Consider the following 11,338-nt stretch of genomic DNA (forward strand, 5'->3'; position numbering starts at 1 on the left):
TAAGGAGACAAGATATGAGAGAAGGAGGAAGACTTGGTGGAGACAACGTGAGAGGTGAGGTCAGGACTTTTTTTTTTGCTAAGATGTTAGTTAAATGTTCGTTTAAAGATACACTGTATGGAGAGGTCTGCCAGGCTCTTAGTGGAGCTGGTAGGTCACACATCTTTTATTCTCTATTAATGTTTTATGTGTATATTGGGGCAGGAGATGGTTCAATTACTTTCTTCCTGGCTGATTTAAACCAACTGTGTTCTTGGAATTCTTCGTTGTCTATATTATTTATCCAGTTTTGATATGTTTCTGTGTTAAGTTCAGTCACTTTTTTCCAAATATTTGCAGCTTTGTTGTGTATTTCTACATTGATTGTTAAGAGGTTTACTCTCGTGTAGCTGTTCATTATTGATGTGGTCTGTATATTTTATGTTATATATAAATCTGAGGGCTATATTTTGTACTGTTTGTAACCTTTTAATGCTCGTTTTACTAAGGGTGTTCAATGGGATGGGTGGGTAGTCCATAATTGATTTGACAAGGGCTATATATATCTTTCTCTTGTTATTAATGCTAAGGTTCTTAAAGCGTTTTATTTTTGATAATCTTATTCTTGCCTGTCATTCTTTATCTTTTAAGTATGTTATATATCCTCTTTTTGTTAGTTTTAATCCAAGCATCCTGCCTTCAGTGTCGTATGGGTATAGTTCCTGGTCGACTATTACTGGACTTGTTTTGATCTTGGCTATTGGTATTATCTTGAACTTGTTCTTATTTGTCCTGATTTTCCATTTTTTCTCAAAATCATTTATATTTTTTTATCGCTCTTACCGTGTAGAGTGCCATAAATTGGGTTGATTTTCCTGGGCATGATACGATTTGAGTAATATCATCAGTAAACATTACATATTCGCGAGGACAGGTCACCACGAGGTCAGGTCTTAAATTGCTGGGGTAGGCGTGGCTTAGTAGTTGACCCCCGCTCCGTGATGTATGGCGGCACTGGTTGACCTCGAGGTATACACTGGGGAATTGGTGGGGTCGGCTACTCAGCGACAAAGAGCGTTTGTAGGGGAGAAACCCACTACACTACCAAGTAAATGTATTGTGCTAGATGGTCGGGTGGCGTCTTGAAGCCGAATTAAGGATCATCTAGCAAGAACAATAGTAGTCCCCCCGATCTTGTGTAAACTTAAGTTATTTAAACTGGTAAATTGTATACAAGTTAACAGAGAGGGAAATGTCTTGTCTAGTCTTAAATTGGTCTAAAATGCCCCAGAAAACCGTTATTAAAGGAACTAAAAAATGGGGTTTTAAAGTTAAAATCAAGTTTAATGTAGAAGTATGTTTATCATATCTTTAGTTAAATAAATACAGCAGTTCGCGCTCCACTAAATCATCCCCACTATAGCCGGGTTCGTCCTTAGCTGCCCACATAACTAAGGTAGGTAGGTCACTGTGCCGTGGGTGAAGCTGGATTGGTCCACTTTCACCTGGAGCGAAACTCAATTCATCCCACCACTGAAACATTGCCAGGAGTTACTCCACGTAGATCTCAGATATCTGGAACAAGCAAGTAATCAAAGATTAAATATAAAAGTATACTTTGAATCAAACTCAATCACACAGAAATAATTCACTAAATACACTAATATGTAACCAAGTTACATGAAATATAAATAGCTAAACAAAACTTATTTTTAACCAACACGAGAAATTTACTCAAGAAAAATAACACCAAAATGTGAAAAATAAAGAGATGTATAACCATATATCCAGTAGCATTACTTCCTTTGAGGTTATGATCGGTACTGACCTCCCGTCACAGCTTTCAGAGTATTTAAGGACGGCATTGGTGGGGGTGTGATACTTGTGATTTAGCTTGGTAATAAAATAAACTAATTCAATAAATGTCTGGCTGGGTTCCTTCTATACATTGCTAAATCTACTATAGAATTCATTGGTCTCTTTGAAAGTGTAAGCAACGGCCTTTATTCTTTCAAGCAAAGCATAGTCTCAGAAGCCTTATTTGACAACATCGTCACAAGTATTGGTAACAATAAAAATGGTTCAACTTCTCACTGATTCTAAATAATAAAAGTTTCACCCTTTAAGTAAATCAGCAGTACTTAAGTATTCCAGGCAGTATATAAGTACCACCAACATATAGGCTTTACTAACGTACAGTATTGTTAATGAATGTGGTGAGAATACTTCAAAGTTTGTATATATATATAATAGATCTATAATTTGCTTTAGTTCCTCCAAGACGGACATGTTTCTGTAGTGCCCCAAGAACGAAGGCACATTTTCTTTCTTGTTAAATTACTGAAATTTTTATGTTTTTCAGTTATTTCACACCAAAAATCATTTTACTTTTACGGACTCTATTACATACTAACATAGTTTTATGTAAATGGTAATAAATGATTATTTAAATGGCTGTTTTATATATTCAACGTAAAAAGGTAATAAGATAAGGAATGATATGGAGGTGAGCGCCATCTATGAGTTAACTAAACCTTCATCACGGGGTACAGGGGAGAGTTGGAGGTGAGCGCCATCTATGAGTTAACAGCACTACTAAACCTTCATCACGGGGTACAGGGGAGAGTTGGAGGTGAGCGCCATCTATGAGTTAACAGCACTACTAAACCTTCATCACGGGGTACAGGGGGAGAGTTGGAGGTGAGCGCCATCTATGAGTTAACAGCACTACTAAACCTTCATCACGGGGTACAGGGGGAGAGTTGGAGGTGAGCGCCATCTATGAGTTAACAGCACTACTAAACCTTCATCACGGGGTACAGGGGAGAGTTGGAGGTGAGCGCCATCTATGAGTTAACAGCACTACTAAACCTTCATCACGGGGTACAGGGGAGAGTTTCTCGTCTGGTGGTTCTTGGATCCATCACCAGCTGGAGCCACAAGACAGAGGAAGAAGGTGGAGGACGGACGAAGTGTACCACGATCTGACAGCCCCGAAAATATCGGCCTGAGGCATCGGTAAGACATTTATTCATAATATTATACCAGATATTTAACATTAATAATACTAAGAAGTTATTGGAGAGTTATTATGGTTAGACAGAGTGTATTTAATGGTTAATTTAGTTAATTGTGCTGGGTCGTCTGGTGAAGTACTGTATTGGTATATTGTTGCCACTATATAACATCAAAGTTGAAAATATGTTTTTCCGGTGGTTTTTGATGTAATGAACGAATTTGACCTTCATTTGTGGCGCAAATCAATAGTTTTGAGATAAGCCCCTGGTGAATTAATATAAGTGGACAACCATGGAGTTGTTGATCAATGTGTTGTTCCATTGGCTGTCCTCGGGTTTTGTAGAATGTTTTTTTTCGAGATTTTTCAGTGTTGTACTCAAGTGTGCCCTTTTCTTTTGTAAAGTAACGTGTTTTGCAAAAAAAGAACATTTTCAATTTTAACAAACTGCTAATTTTGCCAATAAAATAGAGGTCAAATTTGAGTAAAACACCAAAGTACACCAAAAACTAATTCTCATACCAAAGAACCTACCTAACCTAACCTACGAGGAGGAGACGAGTTAGGAGTATAACCTCGGGTAAACATGGCGGGAACCTGCGGACAGCCAATGGACCAATATTAACCCACTTTTCTTCAATGACGTTTCCCTCACAAATGACTTAAATATAGCAGGGAGATTAGGTAATTTTAAGTAATTTCTGAGGAAAACGTCGTAGAAGAAACGTGTTTTAACATTGTCTAAACTATTGGAAAAACACATTGCTCAACAAAAAGTCAATGGTTGTCCACTTGTAAAAATTTACCACCCTGCTCCTCAGAAACTAGAGCTATAAGAATCGAGGTAAAAACTGTCCAAAATGCACAAAAACCCATCGGAAAAAGTTTTGGATTTAACCTAACCTAACCAAACCTAAACTAACGTGGGTGTGTACCTCCATGAACAGACATACATAATGAACTGTTAAATATCTCGCTTAAACGTATTTTGTTCCAGAAATGTTATTGAAGAAAATTGTCTTAAATTGTCAAAATTACCGATTGAAATTATAAAATTCCCGAGATTCGTTTAGCGACTAGGTTTTCCCTAGTGTATTATGTTTTTCGAGCAATTCTAACCTTCATTTCTGGTATAAATGAGCCGTTATGGAGATATGACATCGGTTACCGGGACTAGTTTGATTTTGTTCATTTTTTCCGGACGTTATTATAGAATTTTAAGAGGCGACATTTGCTAGAAGCTAATACTGTACTGTATAATCTGATGTAATATAACCAACCAAAGCGACCTACCTAACCTTACCTTATTTTGATATCTGGTACCAACGAAAGCAACTTTATAGAAGCGTCACGGTGTAATTTGTATTTTTGTGGATGCAAGAGTGCGCTCGGGCTCGGCGAGTCGGCTATAAACAAACGCGACTCGGCAAATTTTTTGGAGGAGTGTTTATGGTAAATGTAATTTTTCGCCACAGAGCACGGAGAGACATCGTTTTAGTGTCGCGTGCTCGGATTTTAAGTGTTTTGCCCCCATTTCCTCCTACCTTCATCCCTTGCCCATTACAGGTGATTTAAGATCATATAAAAAATGAATAAAAAAGTGCTTTTAATTAAAATAAAAAGTTGTCGCCTCTTTTAAAATATTATAATAAGAACACCTATGGAAAATATGAGCCAAATCGGAAAAACTCTTGCTGGTGGTAGTGGTGTTCTGAGAAAAAAAGAAAAAACCTAACCTAACCTTTCCTATCTCTTAACACTTCAAATAATATATTAAGGTTACTTTATTTAACTGATGATAAATGAAAAAGTTATTTCATTAATGTTTTGTCAGTGAGTCATTAGCATTTATAGGTCACTAGGGAAGCTGGAATACGTTTAAGAAATTTATTTGCAATCCCAATACATGTAGATTTGAACTGTCCTCTGATTGGTCACAGCGGATTATGTGAAATTCAAATGAAAGAAATTTAAATATTAAATTGCGCAAAAGTTTTTGCCCGCTAGTGCAATAAGAATCTTTCAATATTGCTGTAGCTTCTTCGTATTTTGGTTACGTCCACAAAATGTAACCGCGACATGTCGCGTAAGAATCCGGGTGTGCCGATTCGGTTTTTGTGCGTCCGTCACAAAAGGTTAGGTAGGGTTTTCAATTTTGTTTAATTCAGTTTGGAAGAATGATTGTTGTTGTTTCTAGTGTTAAAGGAAATAAAGGTCACACGTATCTATTAGAAAAAACAAAACAAAATCAAAACACGGAAAATTGTAGTTTCGGCGAAGCGCCTACTTTCGGAAGGTCAGACTCATTCTAGACACATCAAAAACTATTGGAAAAACCCAATTTCAACCTAACCTAACCGATTTGAGTAATCAGTTCCTCCATGTGGTATTAAGCAAACAAGTGCCTCTATTATAAGTGTACGAAGTTGTTATTTGACCATGATTCTGGGCCAAATAACCGTCGGCTATTTGACCGGGACCTGCGGGGATCGCACGTATACGATTTTAATGGGATTGTATTCGGGTTGATTGTGGGCATTAAACAAGTCATTACATTATGGTATTATTTAATTGTAGAAGTTTCTGTGGGCAAAAGTATTTAGTTTTATTTTAGATCTCGGTCAAATAACCGGCGGTTATTGTGCCGAGTACTGGTCAAATAATCCCTGCATATAATATAATAGTTTTACAGTGTTGTGTATTATATAGCTAATGGTCACATTTCCAGGAAACTTCAAGGACCAACAACACACCTCCATGGCAAGTTCAGACTCCGTTAACGGAGAAACGCCGCCGACCCGCGAGAGGGGAGACCGACGTCATCGCTTCACGTCGCGTCGTCGGGTGTACAAGTCGAGTGTATTAGAGGACTTGTATTTAAGTGCACTTGTACAGTAATCCTATAAAAGTGATATTTTACGTAAATGTTTGTGTCTAGAGTCACGTCCCATTGGCGTCGGTGGTACGCGACACGTCAAAAATATGGCCCAGATTCACATTTTCCATCCCATACCCAATTTTGAATGTGTGTTTATTTAGTTTTTCTTTAAAGTACAGTACAGTATATTAATAACTTTAAGGTTCGTTTTCAAAACATAATGTCATTGTTTATTAATTATGATTCTTTACAAATGTTGTACTACTTTTTATACCTTTTTCTGCTTGTATGTTTCAATTCAGTTAATGAAACTTTTATTTACATAGTTTTGAAGAAGACTACAGTACCTAGTACTTAGTTTAAATGTTTGCATATCAACAGTGCAGTACTTTATCTTAAGTAATATTTTCAGGTACTTTCTCCATCACTGCCTAAAGTGGACCTGATGTGAACTAGAATGAAGTTGGCTGGAGATAAAGTGAACTGGACCTGCAGTGAAGTGGACCTGAAGTAGTCTGTGGTATTGTATTTCATATTGTTGTGGTACTTTGAATGTTAGGAAAGTTCTACAGGCATTCCCCAGTTTATAAGAGTACCTGTACTGTGTTTTATAAAAACCTATAGTAAATCGAATCAATATTCCGATATTCTCACAGTATAAAAGTCAAGATACTTTTCTACAATGAAAAAAGTTCCGCCCCCAAATTATGTAGTCTCCAAAAAGTATCGATAGATTTTTTAGCGGTAAAATTTGAAACGCTAGATTAAATACATTGATGTGATCCCCAGTGCATCAGCACGAGTTGGTACAGGTACACCCGGTCACTGTATCAGCAACGGCTATAGACGGCGGGTAGCAAGAGAGGGAGTCATCCGTTGTGTGACATACAACTGTACGGTATATGCTTTTCTATAACAAGAAATCCATTAAGCTATATTAATGTATGTATCGTGCTGGGTAGAAGCAAGGCCCCAACCGAGGATTACAATAATATCAAAATATTCGTGAAACGGAAGAGTTTTGGAACGTCACAAGCGAGACCGAGACGGACCTCGGAGCAGACGTTTCACCATTGTGTCGTTGTAACGGTTTCATTCGTACCGAGATGCACGATGTAGTTGTTGACGTCATTGAATTGAAACATCTTATTTAGCCAGAAAAATGCAGATACAGAGTGGATAGAAATAACAATATTAACATGGCTGAGCCAGTTGAGAACCTGAGCTGTCTTTGAGGCACCTGATATATACTATACATTTATCTCAAGGAAGTATTATGTAACATTTAGTATCATCTGGAATAGTACAATAGCATGGTAGTAATAAGTACATCTCATAATGTTACCACGGTTATCACTTCAATATTTATTTATTTTATTATTTATTATTTTTGTTTTATTTATTTAATTATTAATTTATTTTTTTATTATTTTATTTTATTTATACATACAGTGGGGTATGCTATAACGAACGTAATTGGTTCCAGAACCTCGTTCGTTATAGCATTCGTTCGTTATAGGATTAATCCGTTCCAGGCCCCCAAATACAACCGCTTAACACTGAAAAAATTCTGTGGAAAATGTAAACAATACGGTACTTTATCTTACCTTAGTGTTATTCAGCATGCAGGTACCCCTAAACACTGGCACATCACTATCACTTCCACTGGGAGTCTTGGCTTTAAGGTCCTCAAACAATTGTTTAGCCTTCTCACAAATTATAGCTTCACTAATGTTACCACCTGCCATTTCTTTCTCCTTTATCCACACTAAGAGTAAATTTTCCATCTCTTCAATCACATTACACCTTGCTTTGCTAAGTCTAAAGATTCCCTTAGCCACTTGCACAGTTTTTAACTCCTCTTTATTCTTCAAAATCGTACATATAGTCGATTTAGCCATCCCATATTCATCACTAAGTTTCGCAATGCTTCTTCCATTCTCACGTTTCTTTATAATTTCTTTCTTAGTTTCAAGGGTTATTAGCTTTCTCACTCGCTTTGGACGACTCATTGTTACAATTGTATACTTGTATAACAAAATAGTTATACAAATAACGCGAATTTCCACATCAAAAGACGAAATTTCAACAATAACAGTGGTGCACTGGCTACACAATGAGACAAAGATGGCGCCTGACGCTCTTGTTGTGGGTCGCGGTACAACAATATTCATGCGCCAGGCGAAATAGTCCGGTATTCATCCGCGTTCGTTGTAGGAGTTGCGTTCGTTATAGCATTCTCAATTTTATAGGTAAAACCGTTCGTTATAGGAATATTCGTAGTAGGATCCGTTCGTTATAGCATACCCCACTGTACATACATACATACATACATACATACATATATATATATATATATATATATATATATATATATATATATATATATATATATATATATATATATATATATATATATATATATATATATATATATATATATATATATGTATGTATGTATGTATGTATGTATGTATGTATGTATGTATGTGTGTATGTGTATATATGTATGTATGTATGTATGTATATATATATATATATATATATATATATATATATATATATATATATATATATATATATATATATATATATATATATATATATATATATATATATATATATATATATATATATATATATATATATATATATATATATATATATATATATATATATATATATATATATATATAGTGACCCCTTGTTATGAACTCAATCCATTCCAGAAGGTCGTTCGTTAACCGAAACCCTTGTTTCAATGGGTTTTTGGGTAATTGGTTCAGCTCACCGAAAATTTCCTAAATTCAACAAAAATGGTAGAAAAGTTCACTTACTTTGAGGTGTATATGTAGAAGGCTCCTGGATGATGATGATGATGATGGGATTTAGAATGGGGGTGGAGGAGAAGGAAGAAGAGAAGGCATTGGGGTGGAAGAGAAGTCACCCCATGGCACCATTTCACCCATAAAATTTTAGCTCTGGTGTAATTCAAGATTATTTTCTTTAAATCAACACTGCACTGCATTATATATTGTCAATATATAAGATATATTTCAAAATGACCAATAATTTGCTTGGAAACAGAGAAAAAAAGCATTTAGTTGAAGAGAGTCTCAAGCAAGATGTTACCTCCAGTGAAAACAGAGGGAGACTAACGCCTGTTTGCTGTGTTAAGAGGCTGGATGCCGCGCATTAAACTAGTCACTTTACCTTCAATTATGTTCAATAATTGTTAAAATGACTAAAAAATTGAATATTAAACTTTTAAAATTATTGAACAGTATAAACTTCTTGATATTTACTAAAATAGTAAGGAATTTAAGCCCTAGAACCGATTAATGTATTGGCGGACTGATACTAAAGCTGGTTGCCCGGTCAGTGCAAGCGAAAACACGTCGAGGTCGGTTCGTATGAAATTCGTCAACCGAATTTTTGTTCGTTAACCGAATTGAAGATCCTTATGGAAGGCAGTTCGTTAATCGAAATTACGTTAACCGAGGTGTTCGTTAAACGAGGGGTCACTGTATATTAATAACTTTAAGCTTCGTTTTCAAAACATAATTTCATTGTTTATTAATTAAGATACTCTACAAATAGTGTGCTGCTTTTTATACCTTTTTCTGCTTGTATGTTTCAGTTAAGTTAATTAAACTTTTATTTGCATAGTTTTGAAGAAGACTACTTTGTATAAGTTTTAATGTTTGCTTTTCAACAGTGCAGTGCTTTATCTTAAGTAATATTTTCAGGCACTTTCTCCATCACTGCCTAAAGTGGACCCGATGTCAGCTAGAATGAAGTTGGCTGGACATAAAGTTAACTGGACTAGAAGTGGACAGGACCTGAAGCTAACTGGACCTCAAGTAGTCTGTGGTATTGTATTTAATATTGTTGTGGTACTTTGAATGTTAGGAAAGTTCTACGGGCATTCCCCAGTTTATAAGAGTATTATGCCTTAAAAACCGATAGTAAATTGAATCAATATTCCTATAGACTCGCCAAGATACTTTTCTACAATGAGAAAAGTTCCCCCCAAATTATGTAGTCTCCAAAAAGTATCGATAGATTTGCTAGCGGTAAAATTTGAAACGCTAGACGAAATACATCGATGCGATGTCCAGTGCACGAGCATAAGTTGGTACGCCCGCTCACTATATCGGCAACGGCTATAGACGGCGGGTAGCGAGGGAGTCGTCCCTGTGTGACATACAACTGTATATGCTTTACTATAACAGGAAATCCATTAAGCTATATTAATGTATGTATTGTGCTGGGTAGAAGGATTAAAATAATATCAAAATATATATTAAACGGAAGAGTTTTGGAACGTCACGAGCGAGACCTAGACGGACCTCGGGGTGCACATTTCACCGTCGTGTCGTCGTGACGGTTTCGTTCGTACCGAGTCGGACGACGAAACTCTCACTTTTACTCTTGCCAGCCATTTTAAAGGGAATTACAAACGAAAATTTTGTCGGTACACTGCGCAATCACTAGCGTCGGGACTCGAAAATACGTAATTTGGCCAAATTTTGGTACGACCGCGGCGGTCGCACGTCCGGGCGGTCGTAAGTCGAGTGTGTCGTAATTTGAGGAGTATCCGTATAACTTAATGGCCTTTAACCCTTAAGTCCCGGGTTAGGGTGCTGCCGGCAGTACCCCTCCCCTCCCTGCGGGGATAAATCGAGAATTTTTGTTTCCATAAATAATAATAAATAAATAAATGGTGGGAATATAGGCGGGGCCTGAGGTTTAACGGTACAGTCGGCCCTTAACATACGCGGGGGTTAGGTAACAGATACCCGTGAATGTTAAAAATCTGTGTACTTTTGCTGCCTTATTTACCGTATATACCTGTGTGTAGTAAGAGTTTTTAAGATCAAATTATTTGGCAAAAAATTAGGGGTCGACCTCTAAACGGGTAATAGTTTCGTTGGGTTGAAAAATATGTACCAGTAAACAATGGAAACGTCGCACCACCAGCTGTGAGTGTCGGTACAGTTGCCGGGGCAGATCTCTCGCGTCGTCATAGCAAGCCCAAAGTCGCCAAATCCACGGTATGGTAGCACAGGACGATGTAAAACATAAAGCATTTATTTTTTAAAGTTTATTTATAGATACATAATTTTATGTTCATTACATTTGAAACATCAATCTTTGCTAATTAAATTTGAAACAAAAGAAAACTACAATACTGTATTTCTAAATACCGGGTATTTTCATGAAAATATTACATCACAAGTATATTTTACCTTAACTGTGACTGAATGAATATATTCTCATAAATAAATATGTAAAGGTACAGTAATACCCCGATTTACGCGGTTTCGCTTTATGCGATTCTACATTTACGCGGTACCTAGCCAGAACCGGAATTTCATTTTAAGCGATGCATCTACTCATATACGCGGGTGAAGTATAATTTTTTATTTAGCTCATAAAATTCATGCAAATTATCCGGCCAG

This window comes from Homarus americanus, unplaced genomic scaffold (genome assembly GCF_018991925.1).
Source record: "Homarus americanus isolate GMGI-L3 unplaced genomic scaffold, GMGI_Hamer_2.0 scaffold48406, whole genome shotgun sequence".
Classification (NCBI taxonomy): domain Eukaryota; kingdom Metazoa; phylum Arthropoda; class Malacostraca; order Decapoda; family Nephropidae; genus Homarus; species Homarus americanus.